The sequence below is a fragment of the Hyperolius riggenbachi genome, chromosome 1, assembly GCF_040937935.1.
Source record: "Hyperolius riggenbachi isolate aHypRig1 chromosome 1, aHypRig1.pri, whole genome shotgun sequence".
NCBI classification, from domain to species: domain Eukaryota; kingdom Metazoa; phylum Chordata; class Amphibia; order Anura; family Hyperoliidae; genus Hyperolius; species Hyperolius riggenbachi.
Window position 1 is genome coordinate 39,672,485 of NC_090646.1, and position 19,739 is coordinate 39,692,223.

Genomic DNA, 19,739 nt, shown 5'->3' on the forward strand with positions numbered 1-19,739 from the left:
CGCTATTGTGGCCAGGAACGCGAAGAATCACTCGCGTCCCCAGCCTGTCAGCTCCTGTCACCGAAACAGGAAGTGGCTGCCGGCGGGGCCAGGAGGATCGGAGGGAGACGGCGAGGGTACAGGACAGCTGCAGGGGGCCATTGGAAGCCCCAGGTGAGTAAAACTCATTTTTTTTGTTTGACTTAAGTGTCCCTTTAAGGGGTAGAAAGCCCTAGGTCCTCAAGTGGTTAAGATGACATTGTAGTTTTTTTTATTGAACTTGTATTAGGTTTATCTAAGGTTATGAAACTTATGTTCATTAGATAAACAAGATGTATTAAGGTTCATGGTAAAATTTGTGTCCTCATCAAAGGATTGCAATTGTTTAGACAATGTCATAGGAGTTTAACATTTTGTTTGTTCAAAGGTGGAACAAGGGTTCAAAGTTATTTTTTTTTTTTTTTGACAAGAGTTATGATACTGCATTTTCTTGTTAATTATTTTATGATCTATTCACGGTTGGAGATGACATGCAGAGGTGGCAAAGTCACAAGACAAATTAAAGAGCCAATTGAGATGAAGGAATGAATGGCATTTCTGAGGTTTTCAAGGAACAGAAGTGCTTAGGCGTGAAGAACTTTGAAGAGTTTTTTTCCCCCTCATGAACTGAGTTACACTGAATTTTTAATAGTTTATACATTGAAGATGAACTGAACTGGAGAAGTGAAATTTAATATCTCTACACACATACAACTGACTTGACTCATTTGAAAAATAATTTTTGTATTGATGTTTTTTGTTCAATTGTTTGTTTTGTTTTGTTTATGCTAGTGAACAGGGTTCATAGTTAACATTTTTAAGGACTTTTTTTATTTATTAACATATAGATCAAACAATTTTTTCATAAGGTAAATGTTATGATCACTTCTGCAGCATGTACTGCTGCCTCCAGTTTTACTGTAGACAAGCAGTTTCTGATTTATTTGTGTGCATTTGTTCGCATAGTTTTGCCTGCGCTCACACTGAGCATTGATTCCATCTGCAGTCGCTCTGAAGTTAATGACTGTTTGAGATGCTTTTGTGAAAGCAAACATTATCTGTTGCAATGGAGCTGCAATCCCTTTTTGGCAGGCTGCATATCATTGTCTGACCTTTCCTGCTGTCAGCCTGTGATTGATTATCATTCACATGTATAGGAATCTGCATGTCTGATCCTATTGGATGACCTCAGTATAAAGGACTGCTTCCTGCAGTGCTCCATCGGCTATCATAGTCTCAGCAGCACCAGCCTGTCTTGCTGTCACTTTGGCCCCAGATCGTGTTCCTAGTTCTAATGTTAATTCATGTGGATTGCACTGATCTCCTGCATAGGAGTCAGTGAGTGCTTCTAGTTCTGATCCTGTTTATCAGTATTTGTTACTTTGCTGGTCTTGCATCATATATTGGTTCATCGCCGATATATACGCATACTAGCCCGTTTGTTATTTTCCTTGTATTCGTTTTACATTGATACATCAGTGTCGCTGATATATACGTACTCAAACTGTTTATATCCTGTGTTCAGTCAGTCAGTTTCCAGCATGTTTCGGTAGGATGCGCTTAGCGTGATCACCCGTGCTTAGTTAGTTCAGTCCTTTTCCTGTTGCCTTACGTGGATTGCGCTCACTTCTGCGTAGAAGTAGCAAATCCTTCCTAGTCCTGTTCCTGTTACCTTGCGCGGATTGCGCTCACTTCTGCATAGAAGTAGCGAATCCTTCCTAGTCCTGTTCCTTGTATTACTCCAGTTCCAAGCTAGTGTTCCTTGCTTATGTTATATATCGGTGCATCACTGATATATACATATGTTAGTCAGTCGTTTTTAGTTTTGTTGATATCTGTAATTATAATACGCTAGGAATATCATATCCATTGTATATTTAGTTCTGTTTGTGGTTTGTGGTAGGAGATGTGGCGCACAGAGCAGGTGTGGGCCTGCTCTGTGCGCCACATCTCCTACAGGAGTCAGTCCTCTCCTCCACTACAACTGGGGATATCCTGGTTCCTTGTGCTTGCGTGTGTGTCTCCTTCACGTCAGGATCTGTATTATGTGCTGACTGTGGAGAATATACCACCGAGCGTAACAGTAAATTTATGATTATTGTTTGGAAATTGAATATTTTGATAGAGAAAATTTCCATAATATATTTTGTATGCAAAGTTATTTTGCAAGTTTGATGGAATCATTAATGAACAAATTTTAGATGGTGTAACAATTATTGATTCTATAATGAATGGTTTGTATTTAGAGATTTTGAAATCTGATTTAAGGACAAAGGCCTTAATAGAAAGCAAAGGGCTAGATAGATAGCATAATTATGTCAATTTAAATCAGATGATGTGAAAGTATTATTATACAAATAGCATCAGTATCATGTTCTTCAATGATACATTTTTTATGATATTTTTTAATTTCGATTAATAGTGAGCAAAAACATAATGGTCAAGTATATGTTTGGGAGTTCAAATTGAAAATATTACACATTTCCAAACAATAATACAAACATTTTAAGGAGATATAACTTGATTAAAAAAATACAAGGTACACATTTTATCATAATGATTTGGGATAGATAAAATTATATGAATGCCGTCAAGATTAATATATAGCATCTGAATGTCATCAGTAGCTGGAAGGCAATACATTTTAGTATCTTACATTATTAGGGTGATCCAATGAGTTATATACATTATTATTATTAATTTATCAAAGGTTTTATTATGATTTTACAATGGATAAAAAAGTAAGGAAATCCAATGTTTAGATTTGTCATCATGCTTGCATGGTTAGTCCAATGATATTAATTTGATTTTAAAAATAGTCTATCATTTTTGTCTAATGTGAAGATTTCTGTAAACTAACTGAAAGGGTTAACATACACACTGACACATGAGAAACAAAGAACAGTTGCTGTTAAACAAGGTCCAGCAAGTGAGTAGTTAAAAGGGTTTTTTTTTTGTTTTTCTTTGCCTCTTTGAGTTCATTCACAAAGAAGTTATATTACATAGAGAAGCATATAAATGCAGACAAAACTGAAGTCCTTCTGATTGGAGGGCAGAGCATGATAACAAAACAACTTAACTTGCAATCTTCACCACTGGGAATAGGAGGCACGGATCTACGCAGCTCTGATCATGTGCATAGCCTGGGAGTTCTAATTGATGGGGATTTAAACTTCAGAACTCACATCTCTGCTGTGGTGAAATCATCCTATTTTCACCTGAAGAACATTGCAAAAATCAAGCACCTCATCCCCCCAGAAGATCTGCCAACCTTAGTCCATGCCTTCATCACATCCCAACTGGACTACTGTAATGCTCTCTACACTGGCCTTCCAAAAAAGGTCTTGTACCGCCTACAGCTGATGCAGAATACTGCTGCCAGACTGCTAACCAACCAACCCTGTCACTGCCAAATAACGCCAGTCCTGCACTCCCTTCACTGGCTACCTATAGAATGGAGGGTCCTATTCAAGATCGGCCTACTGACATTTAAATCACTGAATAATCTAGGCCCTGGATACATGAAAGATATGTTGCAGCTGCGTAGCAATCCCCCGCATTCTCAGATCCCCAGGTTCTAATAATCTAGTCATACCCAGAGTCCACTTGGAAACTTTTGGTCCCAGAGCCTTCTGTCATGCTGCCCCTACGTTTTGGAACTCTTTACCTCAACAGATCAGGACAGCTCCATCCCTGGACGTGTTTAAATCCAGACTGAAAACCCACCTGTTCAGTTTGGCATTTGCAGAATTATAACTTTTGTTGTGTGAATACTTCATCCTATTGCCAATTACTGTATCTGAGAGAGCCTAAGCGCTTTGAGTCCTATGGGAGCTGAGCGCTATAGAAATGTTATTGCATTGTATTATTGTAAATGCAATTAGTTTAATAAAGTTAACGGTTTCTCTATATAATATATTGTTATACACAAATTAATAAATTTTCCAAATAAGATGGGTGAATAAAATTTAAATTATTAGAATTAAAGGATTGTTATTAGCTTATCTAAAACCAAGAGGTAGCAACGTTTAAATATAATTATCAGTAAGGTATGATAAAATATATTTTTATTAAATGTTTAATTACATTTTTGATATTGATAAAATTATACAAAAAAAGTATTTATAGAAGTAAAAGTAATTTTAATAAATGATTTAACTTCTATAAACAGGGGGATGTTATATGTTGAATGTTTTGAGATGTTAATCAAATGATATAAAATATTTGATGACTTGATTTCTGCACGTGGCTAGGGCCCTGCCATTTGGAGAATTAAGTTATTGGTATACGGTGTCATGAGATTGAGTTATATCAATACTATTGTTTAATATAGTGATACTTATACAATATTGGTTAATAGATATACAGTATAAGGTTTATAATGAACTTTCAGAAGTCTGCTGAGCTTAGAGCATGTGTTCCTATCCTTGTGGAATTTAAGGTCACAGATGTCAAGACCATTCATCATTAGGAGTGTAAGAAAATAGATCTCTGTCAAGCCAGGCTTCTGGTTGGCTGATGGTGTAATGGTTAAGGGCTCTGCCTCTGACACAGGAGACCAGGGTTCGAATCTTGGCTCTGCCTGTTCAGTAAGCCAGCACTAATTCAGTAAGAGACCTTTGGCAAGTCTCCCTTACACTGCTACTACCAATAGAGCGCGCCCTAGTGGCTGCTGCTCTGCTCTGGCGCTTTGAGTCCGCAAGGAGAAAAGCGCAATATAAATGTTATTTGTCTTGTCTTGTCTTGGTTGCAGAAATTGTATCCTGGTTACGTAGTCAACAGTTGGTTGTTATGTGATGTGATTTAACCTTAAATTATTCTTAGTTAGCAAAAGAGGCTTCGTTCCATATAGAGTGAAAACTCAAAAGTTACATCATAGAATTATTGCTGATCCAATCAGAATCTAAGACTCCGGGATTTAATTTAGCTGTAGGGATAACAGTGGTGCCTGGATGAGTGAATCTGTGAATGCATTTGTTTGAACATTTGCATGCGAGCGTGCAAAGGGTTACTGATTTTTGTGGGTTGACTCTGACTGTTCTTACCATTTGATGCTTCTGTCTATCTGAGATTTTTGATGGTCTGCCACTTTGAGCCTGCGGTCTTCCATTTCCTCAATATGTATGTCTGTGGAAACAGACAGCTGAAATCTCTGAGACAGCTTTCTGTATCCTTCCCCTAAACCATGATGGTGAACAATCTTTGTCTTCAGGTCATTTGAGAGTTGTTTTGAGACCCCCACCTTGCTACTCTTCGAAGAAAATTAAGAGGAGGGAAACTTACAATTTACCCCCTTGAATACTCTTTCTCATAATTGGATTCACCTGTGTATGTAGGTCAGGGGTCACTGAGCTTACCAAGCCAATTTGAGTTCCAATAATTAGTTCTAAAGGTTTTGGAATCAATAAAATGACAACAGTGCCCAAATTCATGCACCTGCCTAATTTTATTTAAACAATGATTGCACACTTTCTGTAAATCCAATAAACTTCATTTCACTTCTCAAATATCACTGTGTGTGTCTCCTATATGATACATTTAACTGACATTTTTATCGTAACAGCCAACGATTTATACAGGAAAATCATGACGAATAACAAGGTTGCCCAAACTTTTGCATCCCACTGTAACAAACCATCATGTGATCAGGGCTGGTTCTGGCTACTATAAGACCCTAGAGCAAAAGGAACCTCGACGCCCTCTGACTCCCCACCTGACTCCTCCACTCAACAGTAAATCCATCCCCAGGGCCCCCAATCTGGCTGCTGATCCTCCCAGGTCTTTATACCTCAAAACTTTATTTTGCTCCCAGACCCCAAGGCCCTGGCAAATGCTCCCCCTGACTTCTGCTTCTGCTACCCAGAACCCTGCAACGTTTTTGGCAGCTACAGCATAACAACTCACCTGTCTGACCAGCTGTCACACTGCTCCATTAGCCTGTGCGCTCGTGTCTTCATCCTTACATGAGGGCCTCTTCTCAGTGCCCTGGCACATGTTATTACAGGATGTCCGAAGCCAGAAAATCAATGTAGTTTTACTTACCAGTTTTACTTTACTTCTTCCAGCCCCTAGAAGTCATTTGTGTCCACCCCCCCAATGCCGGTCCTCTCTGGGGTCCCACATAAGTAAAACTACATCTATTTTCTGGCCTCGGAAGTCCTTTGAAACTTTTTGGGGCCCTTAGTAACAAAATTCAGGGGGAGCACAAGCCGGAGGAAGACCTGGGGGCCCAGGAGTGCTCAGGGCCCTGGGGCAATTACTTGGGTTGCCCCTATGTTTGCTAACTGATCAGTGTAAGGGATGACGGAGCCGCCCCCGAAACTCACGTGGCGGCGGACTCCGCATCCCAGGGGGATTCCGCCCTGCTGCCGGCGGGGGCAATGGGACAGGCGTCGGAGTCCGTAAGTCCGACGGACTCCGCCACACGCTTGCTGCCCAGGGGGTTCCCCGCCTTATCGCCAGCTCAGTGTCTCCGGGTAACGCGCGCGAGGAGACAGGAACCTTATCGTTCCCGAAGGGGAGTCAGCTGACCAGGCTGGTCAGCTGACTCCAGCAGTGCTGGGGATTGGTTGGGCAGCTGGGGGACACTGCTAGAGCGTTCCCCAGCATAAAAGGAGCTGTCAGTCAGTTGCTCCTTGTCTGCTGTCGTGAATACACTGTTGTGTTAGCGCTCAGACCTTAGCTCAGTGCCCTGGTGTTGATATTAAGGATTTCACACCTTAGTTAGGATTGTATTTTGATATTGTATCTGTGTTTTGACTTCGGCTATCCTTGACTACGCTCTCTCTCTACGTTATTGTGCCTTTGCCTATCTGATTCTTGTTGCCGACCTCTGCCTGATTACCGATTACTCTTCTGCCTTCCGTTCCTGTACTGCTGCTGAACCCTTGCCTGTCTGACCTTTCTTCCTTCAGTGGAACGTCTCCCACTGGAGGGTTATCTCTGAGTCTTGCCTCTCCGAGACGCCTGCCCCAAGCAGATAATTACTGCTAGGGGTCGAGATTCCTCACTCTGCCTGGTTAGAGGATCTTACTCACGGGGTTCCCATTCAGAGGTAACCACACCTCTGAGGAATTGCCATGTGGTGAATATTTCCACACTTTCCATGATATATTACTGTCTTTATTGTGTTCTTTTGCTGGTGTCCAGAGGTTAGCAATATATCGGATTATCAGTGATACTGCAGATCATCAATAATCAGGTATGTATCTGCATTCTTGGTGATACTGCAGATCGCCAATAATCAGATTCTCTCTGCGTGCTGACACCGATCGTTACAATCAGTAGTGGGTTAGAGGAAGAATATTTCACTCTTCCATTGAGAGAGATAACTATGATTGTTCGGCCAGGGGTCAGGCCCCTGATTGGAATAATAAGCTCCTCTTTAGATCCCGGACAAAGCTGTCACTGTGTAGAGATGCAGTGTGGCATCAAATCTGTGCCTCTTTGTAGTTTTATAATCAGGAAGCTGGAAGGTGGATAATCAGGAAGCTGGCATTTTAGGCCTGTTTTACATCTGGGCATAGCGTTACAGTATGAAGCTCCGCCCTCATTGCATGGCACCACAACATCTAAGACATCATCCATATGATCCTGCTTCAGAGTACGCCAACAGGGTCACATGCATAGCACTACCTCCTGCATGCCCCTCACCACCCCTCGTCCAGTGACCTGCTCCCGTCTCTGCTGGAGAGGAAGTATGTCACTAGGATACCCAGGTTTCACCGTCGTAATCACGTCTTTTTTCACGCATGGGTGCTGCACTGCTACCGCCAACGTATTTCAATTTTATGCGTAACCCATTGACTTACTTGTCAGAAAATGTAAATACGTTGGTGGTGGCGGTGCGGCACACATGCTGGAATAACATGACAGTGAAACCTGGGAATCCTAGGGACCTACTTTCAGACTTCTACAGTGATGCAGCTGAGATGGTAACATGCTTTAGACTTTGCAGCGGGTTGGTGGCCAATCAGGCTCTTCCACCGCGCACCACGTGACATGATGCCGTAAGTGTGCTCGGCCCCATTGCCTTGCATTGTTGTTGCACTATCCTGTGACAAAACGGTAATGCAACGCACACTTACAAGGCAAGTGTAAAAGGGGCCTTTAGTGTTACAATGCAGACTGCTGTGTTTTAGTATGAATTTGGTGTTGTCATGGAAAGTAATTTTGCTGTGTTGACAATGCCAATAATGTGTTTGAACTTGTTTTTCTGTGTCTGATTTCAGCCCCCAGTATCTCTATGCAATGACCCCTGTTTGCCTGGGAGCAGAAAAATGTCTGGATCTTCCCCTCACATTTGCTGCTATGAGTGTGTCCCGTGTCCTGATGGCCAAATCTCCAATACAACTGGTACACTTTCTATTCTTACCTGAGTTATGCAACTGTTATTGTTGTAGTCAGAGGAGTATTTCAGATTCAGCTGTGTTTATTTGTGTAATTACACCAGCAATGTGTATGTAAGAAACCACACAAATTCCATAAACATTCTCATCTCATGCTGTGTAGATATGGCTCGAACCACAATAGACTGCGAACATTGAAAATTAGAAACATTTATGATAGCCAGAAAGGTGATGGAAAAGATGTTTCATGGGGTCTAACACCTGGAGGGGGGCATGGATGAGTGGGATAGACCCCAAAAGTCTCGGGGGAAAATCAGGATTTGACGCACAGCAGGGTTTATGGGTAGAGTTGGGCCGAACCTCCGATTTTAGGTTCGCGAACCTGGTTTGCGAACTTCCGCGGAAGGTTCGGTTCGCGTTAAAGTTCGCGAACCGCAATAGACTTCAATGGGGATGCGAACTTTGAAAGAAAAAAATAATTATGCTGGCCACAAAAGTGATGGAAAAGATGTTTCAAGGGGTCTAACACCTGGAGGGGGGCATGGCGGAGTGGGATACATGCCAAAAGTCCCGGGGAAAAATCTGGATTTGACGCAAAGTAGCGTTTTAAGGGCAGAAATCACATTGAATGCTAAATGACAGGCCTAAAGTGCTTTCAAACATCTTGCATGTGTATACATCAATCAGGTAGTGTAATTAAGGTACTGCTTCACACTGACACACCAAACTCACCGTGTAACGCACCGCAAACAGCTGTTTGTGTAGTGACGGCCGTGCTGGACTGGTGCGCACCATGGCGAGAGTGCAGGTTTTGGTGGCTTTACAGCCCATATGGTCGCCTGGCTGATGTAGCTGAATGACAGAACAGTGACTGTCCAGCTGATCAAATTTGGTCTGACCACAATGAGGCAACGACCTTATTATCGTGGGTGTGCCCCCCGAGACACTCATCTAGGCGCCGGTCATTGCTTCATGGTGATACGCAAGCCCCTTCACCACGGCAAGGTAATGATCACGAAGGGGAATGGGCGCATGTACATGCCTTTTCTTTTGTTGTTGCAGCTGCCCGCAGTGCAGCCAGAAAAATTAGGCAGTCATGTTCACGCACCAGAAAAATTATTACAGCGGCCGCTGCTAGCAGCGGCCTAAAAAATTCAGCAATCCGCCTGGAGTCCCGGACCCTGTTGGTGGTGGCGGAGAAGGTAGTCAAGCGGCCTGCAGGCAGACATGCTGTGTGGAGGGACTGGGAGCGACTTAGTCTTCTTGGGGCAGGCCAGGCAGCCAGTCACACGGCGTGCAGGCAGAGATGCTGTGTGTGCGGGGACTGACTTAGTCTTGGGGCGGGCAGCAGCCCTCTGGGATCCATGCCTCATTCATTTTGATAAAGGTGAGGTACTTAACACTTTTGTGACTTAGGCGACTTCTCTTCTCTGTGACAATGCCTCCAGCTGCGCTGAAGGTCCTTTCTGACAGGACGCTTGCGGCAGGGCAGGAGAGAAGTTGGATGGCAAATTGGGACAGCTCTGGCCACAGGTCAAGCCTGCGCACCCAGTAGTTCAAGGGTTCCTCATCGCTGTTCACAGCAGTGTCTACATCCACACTTAAGGCCAGGTAGTCGGCTACCTGCCGTTCCAGGCGTTGGTGGAGGGTGGATCCAGAAGGGCTACGGCGAGGCGTTGGACTAAAGAACGTCTGCATGTCCGACATCACCATGAGATCGCTGGAGCGTCCTGTCTTTGACTGCGTGGACACGGGAGGAGGATTAGTGGCAGTGGTACCTTGCTGGCGTTGTGCCGTCACATCACCCTTAAAGGCATTGTAAAGCATAGTTGACAGCTGGTTCTGCATGTGCTGCATCCTTTCCACCTTCCGGTGAGTTGGTAACAGGTCCGCCACTTTGTGCCTGTACCGAGGGTCTAGTAGTGTGGCCACCCAGTACAGCTCATTCCCCTTGAGGTTTTTTATACGGGGGTCCCTCAACAGGCAGGGCAGCATAAAAGACGACATCTGCACAAAGTCGGATCCAGTACCCTCCATCTCCTCTTGCTCTTCCTCAGTGACGTCAGGTAAGTCAACCTCCTCCCCCCAGCCGCGAACAATACCACGGGAAGGTTGAGCAGCACAAGCCCCTTGCGATGCCTGCTGAGGTTGTTCTCCTGCCGCTGTCCCCTCCTCCTCCTCCTCCTCCTCCTCCCCCAAAGAAACACCTTGCTCATCATCCTCTGAGTCTGACTCGTCTTCTGCACACGACTTCTCTTCTTCCTCCTTCTCCCCCCTCTGTGCTGCCGCAGGTGTTGAGGAAACAGCTGGGTCTGATGAAAATTGGTCCCATGCCTGTTCCTGCCGTAACGGTTCCTGGTCACGCTCATTCACAGCTTCATCCGCCACTCTACGCACAGCACGCTCCAAGAAGTAAGCGTAGGGAATTAAGTCGCTGATGGTGCCCTCACTGCGGCTCACCAGGTTGGTCACCTCCTCAAACGGCCGCATGAGCCTGCATGCATTTTCCATCAGTGTCCAGTTGTCGGGCCAGAACATCCCCATCTTCCTAGACTGTTTCATTCTACTGTAGTTGTAGAGGTAGTGGGTCACGGCTTTCTTCTGTTCTAGCAGGCGGGAGAACATGAGCAGGGTTGAGTTCCAGTGAGTCGGGCTATCGCAAATGAGGCGTCTCACCGGCATGTTGTTTTTGCGCTGAATTTCCGCAAAGCGTGCCATGGCTGTGTAAGACCACCTCAAATGCCCACAGAACTTCCTGGCCTGCTTCAGGACATTCGCTAAGCCAGGGTACTTTGCCACAAATCTTTGAACCACTAGATTTATGACATGTGCCATGCAGGGTATGTGTGTCAGCTTCCCCATATGCAAAGCGGCAAGCAGATTACTGCCATTGTCGCACACCACGTTGCCTATCTCCAGGTGGTGCGGGGTCAGCCACTCATCCACCTGTTTCTTAAGAGCAGCCAGGAGAGCTGCTCCAGTGTGACTCTCCGCTTTGAGACAAGACATGTCTAAGATGGCGTGACACCGTCTTACCTGGCATGCAGCATAGGCCCTGCGGAGCTGGGGCTGTGTAGCTGGAGAGGAGAACTGCCACTCAGCCAAGGAGGAGGAGGACAGCGAAGAGCATGTAGCAGGAGGAGAGGAGGGGGCAGGAGGCCTGCCTGCAAGCCGTGAAGGTGTCACAATTTGGTCCACTGCGCCCTGCTTGCCACCGTTCACCACCAGGTTCACCCAATGGGCTGTGTAGGTAATGTAGCGGCCCTGCCCGTGCTTGGCAGACCAGGCATCCGTGGTCAGGTGTACCCTTGACCCAACGCTCTTCGCAAGAGATGACACCACTTGCCTCTCAACTTCACGGTGCAGTTGGGGTATGGCCTTTCTCGAAAAATAAGTGCGGCCTGGCATCTTCCACTGCGGTGTTCCGATGGCCACAAATTTACGGAAGGCCTCAGAGTCCACCAGCCGGTATGGTAACAGCTGCCGAGCTAACAGTTCCGCCACGCCAGCTGTCAGACGCCGGGCAAGGGGGTGACTGGCCGAAATTGGCTTCTTCCGCTCAAACATTTCCTTCACGGACACCTGACTGCTGCTGTGGGCAGAGGAGCAGGAACCGCTCAAGGGCAGAGGCGGAGTGGAGGAGGGTACCTGTGAAGGTGGAAGGGAGAAAGCGGCAGAAGCAGATAATGCACCTGATGGAGGAGGAAGAGGAGAAGGAGGGTGGCTTTGCTTTTGTGTGCTGCTGCTGCTGCTTTTGCTCAGGTGGCCATCCCATTGCTGTTTGTGCCTTTTCTCCAGGTGCCTTCGTAAGGCACTTGTCCCTACGTGAGTGTTGGCCTTTCCACGGCTCAATTTTTGTTGGCAGAGCGAACAGATGGCTTTGGTCCGATCTGAGGCACACACATTAAAAAATTTCCACACCGCTGAGCCACCCTGGGATGTGGGCACTATGGGGACCTCAGCAGCTGATGCTGAAGGGCAAGTTGGCTGGCTGTACATAGGTGGCGATACATGGTGCCGGACTCTGCCACCAGCTGTTTCTGACGAAGAGCTGCCCCAGCTTCTTTCAGCAACTTCTCTCCTCCTACTACTCTCTGACTCCCCCTCTGAACTGTACCCCTCTTCATCTCCTCTATTGGGAACATACAGAGGATCCCTATTACCGTCATCATCATAGTCATCCTGCCCAGCTTCGCTTGCCTCAGACAAATCCAAACTTGCACCATCAGTAGGTCCTTTATCCTCCTGACACGTTACATCCATAGTGTTGCCGCGTAACTCAGACATATGAGCTGGTGAAAATTCATCTGGCTGTAACAACAATGGCTGTGCATCAGTGATTTCACCACTAAATAATTCTTGCGAAGTGTCAAATGCAGCGGAAGTGGTGCTAGTAGTAGCGCTGGTGGCTGAGCAAGATGAGGTGTTCTGTGTCGCTAAATACTCAACCACGTCCTGACAATCTTGGGAGGTGATGGGACGTGCCTTCTTCCGAGCACTGTACTGTGAGCCAGGTCCACACGAAATTACATTTACACGACCTCGCGCAGACCTGCCGGGTGGCCTTCCTCTGGCTCTGGCACTACCTCTTCCTCTACCTGTTTTGTCCATATCGGGTATGCACGGAGTGGTATATCACACTGCGTGCACTCACGTAGGTAGGTGGGTTCACTTAACTGCACAGGTATGCGCACTGATGCGGTGGGTTCACTGAACAGAACAGGTATACAGTGGCGGGTTCACAGAACAGGTATGCAGTGGCAGGTTCACTGAACACAACAGGTATGCAGTGGCAGGTTCACTGAACACAACAGGTATACAGTGGCGGGTTAACTGAACAGGTATACAGTGGCGGGTTCACTAAACAGAACAGGTATACAGTGGCGGGTTCACTAAACAGAACAGGTATACAGTGGCGGGTTCACAGAACAGGTATGCAGTGGCAGGTTCACTGAACACAACAGGTATGCAGTGGCGGGTTCACTGAACAGGTATACAGTGGCGGGTTCACTGAACAGAACAGGTATGCAGTGGCGGGTTCACTAAACAGAACAGGTATACAGTGGCGGGTTCACAGAACAGGTATGCAGTGGCAGGTTCACTGAACACAACAGGTATGCAGTGGCGGGTTCACTGAACAGGTATACAGTGGCGGGTCCACTGAACAGAACAGGTATGCAGTGGCGGGTTCACTAAACAGAACAGGTATACAGTGGCGGGTTCACTAAACAGAACAGGTATACAGTGGCGGGTTCACAGAACAGGTATGCAGTGGCAGGTTCACTGAACACAACAGGTATGCAGTGGCGGGTTCACTGAACAGGTATACAGTGGCGGGTCCACTGAACAGAACAGGTATGCAGTGGCGGGTTCACTAAACAGAACAGGTATACAGTGGCGGGTTCACTAAACAGAACAGGTATACAGTGGCGGGTTCACAGAACAGGTATGCAGTGGCAGGTTCACTGAAAACAACAGGTATGCAGTGGCGGGTTCACTGAACAGGTATACAGTGGCGGGTCTACTGAACAGAACAGGTATGCAGTGGCGGGTTCACTGAACAGGTATACAGTGGCGGGTCCACTGAACAGAACAGGTATGCAGTGGCGGGTTCACTGAACAGGTATGCAGTGGTGGGTTCACAGAACAGGTATGCAGTGGTGGGTTCACAGCACAGGTATGCAGTGGTGGGTTCAATGAACAGGTATACAGTGGCGGGTCCACTGAACAGAACAGGTATGCAGTGGCAGGTTCACTGAACAGGTATGCAGTGGTGGGTTCACAGCACAGGTATGCAGTGGTGGGTTCACAGAACAGGTATGCAGTGGTGGGTTCACAGCACACGTATGCAGTGGTGGGTTCAATGAACAGGTATACAGTGGCGGGTCCACTGAACAGAACAGGTATGCAGTGGCAGGTTCACTGAACAGGTATGCAGTGGTGGGTTCACAGCACAGGTATGCAGTGGTGGGTTCACAGAACAGGTATGCAGTGGTGAATTCACAGCACAGGTATGCAGTGGTGGGTTCAATGAACAGGTATACAGTGGCGGGTCCACTGAACAGAACAGGTATGCAGTGGCAGGTTCACTGAACAGGTATGCAGTGGTGGGTTCACAGCACAGGTATGCAGTGGTGGGTTCACTGAACAGGTATGCAGTGGTGGGTTCACAGCACAGGTATGCAGTGGTGGGTTCACAGCACAGGTATGCAGTGGTGGGTTCACAGCACAGCTATGCAGTGGTGGGTTCACAGCACAGGTATGTAGTGGTGGGTTCACAGAACAGGTATGCAGCCAGACAGGAACAAGTTAAGCCTAACTAATCTTTCCCTGAGAGACAGTCTGCAGCAGCTCGCCCTACTCTCACTAACGCAGGCAGCACACGAGTGACCGTAATGGCCGCCGCTGCCTGCCTTATATAAGGGGGGGTGGGGCTCCAGGGGCTAGTGTAGCCTAATTGGCTACACTGGGCCTGCTGACTGTGATGTAGAGGGTCAAAGTTGACCCTCCATGTGCATTATGGGGTGAACCGAACTTCCGCAAAGGTTCGCCTGCGGGACGCGAACGCGAACCACTGACGTTCGCATGGAACCGTTCGCAGGCGAACCGTTCGGCCCAACTCTATTTATGGGCAGAAATCACATTTAATTGCTAAATTGGAGGCCTAAAGTGCTTTAACCTCCTTGGCGGTATGAAAAATACCGCCAGGAGGGAGCGCAGCAGTTTTTTTTTTTTTTTTTTTTTTTTTTTTAATCATGTAGCGAGCCGAGGGCTCGCTACATGATAGCCGCTGCTGAGCGGCATCCCCCCGCCCGCTTCGATCGCCTTCGGCGATCTCCAGTCAGGAAATCCCGTTCATAGAACGGGATTTCCTGGAGGGCTTCCCCCGTCGCCATGGCGACGGGGCGGGATGACGTCACCGACGTCACTGACGTCGGGACGTCATTGGGAGTTCCGGGCCACCCCTCGGCGCTGCCTGGCACTGATTGGCCAGGCAGCGCTGGGGTCTGGGGGGGGGTTTGCCGCGCGCCGCAGCAGATAGCGCCGATCGGGCGGGGGCCGGCGGCGATCAGAGTGCTGGCGCAGCTAGCAAAGTGCTAGCTGCGTCCAGCAAGAAAAAAAATATGAAAATCGGCCCAGCAGGGCCTGAGCGGCACCCTCCGGCGGCTTACCCCGTGTCACACACGGGGTTACCGCTAAGGAGGTTAAAACTTCTTGCATGCATATACATCAATCAGGGAGTGTAATTAGTGTACTGCTTCACACTGACACACCAAACTCACCACCATGGCCAGAGTGCATGCAATAGTGGTTTTCAAGACCAAATGGTCACCGGACTGAGGTAGCTAAATGACAAAACAACAGTGACTGTCAAGCTGATTGAATTTGGTTTGTCTACAATGAAGTAGCGACCTTATTATCTTGGATGTGCCCCCCGAGACACTCATATAGCCGGCGGTCATTGCCTCATTGTGATACACAAGCCCCTTCAACGCGGAAAGGTAACAATCACAAAGCGGAATTGACATATGTACATGCCTTTTATTTTGTTGTTGCAGCTGCAGTGCAGCTAGAAAAATTAGGCAGTCATGTACACACATCAGGAAAATTATTATAGCGGCCGCTGCTAGCAGCAGCCTTAAAAATTCAGAAATCCGCCTGGTGTCCTGGACCCGGTTGGTGGTGATGGAGAAGGCAGTCAAGCGGCCTGCAGGCGGAGATGCTGTGTGGGGACCGACTTAGTCTTGGGGCAGGCAGCCAGTTGCACGGTGTGCAGGCAGAGGTGTTGTGTGGGGACTGACTTAGTCTTGGGGTGGGCAGTAGCCCTCCGGGATCCACGCCTCATTCAATTTGATGAAGGTGAGGTACTGAACACTTTTGTGACTTAGGCAACTTCTCTTCTCAGTGACAATGCCCTCAGCTGCACTGAAGGTCCTTTCTGACAGGACGCTTGAGGCAGGGCAAGACAGAAGTTGGATGGCAAATTGTGACAGCTCTGGCCACAGGTCAAGCCTGCGCACCCAGTAGTCCAAGGGTTCATTGCTGCTCACAGTGTCTACATCCACACTTAAGGCCAGGTAGTCGGCTACCTGCCGATCGAGGCGTTGGTGGAGGGTGGATCCGGAAGGGCTAAGGTGAGGCGTTGGACTAAAGAACGTGGTACCTTTATTCTGTTGTGCTGTGACATCACCCTTAAAAACACACTGTAAAGCATAGTTGCCAGCTTGTTCTGCATTTGCAGCATCCTTTCTGCCTTCAGGTGAGTTGGAAACATCTCCGCCAATTTGTGCCTATACCGAGGGTCTAGTAGCGTGGCCACCCAATAATTGTCATTCCCTTGAGTTTTTTCTATACGGGGTCCCTCAACAGGCTGGACAGCATGAAAGACGCCATCTGCACACATTTGTATCCAGAGGTACTATCCATCTCCTCTTGCTCTTGCTCAGTGACGTCAGGTAAGTTATTCTCCTCCCCCCAGCCAAAAACAATACCACAAGAACGTTGAGCAGCACAAGCCCCCTGCGACGCCTGCTGCAGTTTTTCTTCTGCCGCCTCCTCCTCCAAACAAACAAACAAACACCTTCCTCATCATCTGAGTCTGACTACTCTTTCCCACACGACTCTTCGTCCTCCTCCTCCCCGCTCTGTGCTGCCACAGGTGTTGAGGAAGCATCTGGTTCTGATGAGAATTGATCCCACCACAACTCTTCCTCCTGTTCCTGTTCACGCTCGTCCACAGCTTGATCCACCACTCTACGCACGGCACACTCCAGGAAGAAGGCATATGGGATCAAGTCGCTGATGGCGCCTTCACTGCGACTCACTATGTTTGTTACCTCCTCAAACGGCTGCATGATGGGTATTACAAATGTGCACCTGGCTGACACACACACACAGGTAGCGTGAACAAGTGTGGTGACACTGCATGTGCTCACGTAGGTAGGTGGGTGCACTAAACAACAGGTAGGTATGTGCAGTGATGGGTATTACAAATGTGCAGCTGCCTGTCACACACACAGATAGTCACTGAATGTGCTGGGACTGGCAGTGGCACAGTAGGAATTACCACCAAGGGGCCAAAGGCCAGCTGCAACTGACTGACAGGGCTGTATACAATGCAAGTGGGCCACAAAAAAATAGATCACAAGAACAAGATTAGCTCTCAAAACAGCTGTTGAGGGGTGCTTTTTTAGCAATAAGAATCAGCAAGCAGCAAGCTAACAAGCCTACAAGAGCCTAACTAAGCTTTCCCTATATCTCTCTCTGCAGCAGTTCTCCCTTCTCTAATTACTGCAGGCACATGAGTGAGTGAAATGCCCAATGCTGCCTGCCTTTTATAAGGGGGGTGGGCTCCAGGAGAGAGTGTAGCCTGATTGGCTACAATGTGCCTGCTGACTGTGATGTAGAGGGTCAAAGTTGACCCTAATGATGTATTATGGGGGCAAACCAAACTTCCGGGAAAAGTTTGCGGTTCTCCGCGAACGCGAACCACGGAAGTTTGCGCGACTAAGTTCCCAGTCGAACCGTTCAGGCCTTCTCTAGTGTCTTGCTGCCAGAGCAATAAAAAAAATGATTGTTCCCATATTTCAAAAGGAGAATTCCAGGATTCCTGTATCTTACCAATGCTATGAAGACACACTTTGTTTGATTGTGTTTCTTTATATCTGCCTACAGACAGTGAAAATTGCATGAAATGTCGAGATGAAGAAAGGTCAAATGAGAAGAAGGATCTCTGTGTTCCAAAACTGGTGGTATTTCTCTCCTACACCGAGGATACAATTGCTGCAGTATATTCATCTGGCTCTATTTTGTGTTGTCTTCTGACTTCTTTGATATTGGGGATTTTTGGACATTACAAAGACACACCTATTGTTAAGGCTAATAACAGGAACCTGAGCTACCTTCTCCTGGTCTCCATCATGCTGAGCTTCCTCTGTGTCTTCTTGTTCCTCGGTCGTCCATCAGATGTAACCTGCATGCTGCGTGTGACATCTTTTGGTGTCATCTTTTCCGTAGCCATCTCTTCTCTACTTGCTAAAAGTATCATTGTCTGTATTGCTTTTAAAGCCACCAAGCCTGGGAATTCCTGGAACAAATGGATGGGAACCAAATTATCCTATTCTGTAATATCTGCATGTTCAATTGTGCAATTAAAAATCTGTGTTGTTTGGCTGTCTACTTGTCCTCCATTCCAGGAAGAAGATACTCACTCTTTTCAGGACATAATCGTCATTCAGTGTAATGAAGGGTCAACCATTGCATTTTACTCTGTCCTGGGATATTTGGGGATTCTGGCAGCTGTTAGTTTCATGATAGCATTTTTTGCCAGGACATTACCGGACAGCTTTAATGAGGCCAAGTACATCACGTTCAGCATGCTGGTGTTCTGCAGTGTCTGGATTGCCATGATCCCGGCCTATCTGAGCACTAAAGGGAAATACATGGTGGCTGTGCAGGTGTTTGCTATTATGGCATCAAGTGCTGGACTTCTTGGCTGTATTTTTTTTCCAAAATGTTACATAATTTTGTTTAGACCCGAACTTAACATAAAAATAGGTTTGCTTGAAAATAAAGCAAGATAATCGTATGCAGTAGATACTAATTAGACTATGCAAGTCTAAAAAAATTCTATAGAGTTTTAGAATAAATGTTCTGTATGCATAGATTAACTTTTGTTGTGGATTATACATGTTGGTATATTGTTATAGGTATACAGAGATGGCGAAAGAATAAAAGTATCTAAAAAGTTAAAAAATAGAGGAGGCAGTGGTGGACTTTTCCAAGCAGACACAAGATAATATTCATCTTATATCAATAAACAGTTTATTTATACACTAAAAAAAACACACACAAAAAAAACATGCAAAGCGTTTTGCAGGATTGACCCGGCTTCTTCAGGCAATAGGGAAGGAATATATACTGTAGGTTGAAGGCAGAAGGCATGGCTAAGTGAGGCTTGCATACGAACATTGAGAAAAGTAGCAATCCTACTAATATAATAAATGGGAAAGTTCAGATGTTTGGATGTTTGGATATTTGTTACTCGATCACGCAAAAATGGCTGAACGGATTTGAATGAAATTTGGCACACACATAGTACATTACCTGGAATAAAGTATAGGATACTTTTTATTCCCATAACCAAAAAGTGGGCGGAGACAAATACAAATTTCACTGGAAAATGTAAACTGCAGCCATTCTTACACTGTTAATGGTAGGGTTCTCAAACTTTGCACAGTTGCTCGTTGGGTGACTGGGATTAATATTCAGAAAGGTGGGTGGAGTCTATAAAAGCCAATCAAAATTAACCTATTGATTTTCAAGGGGAATATTTACATTGCTACCATTCTTGCACTGTTAATGGCACAAGCC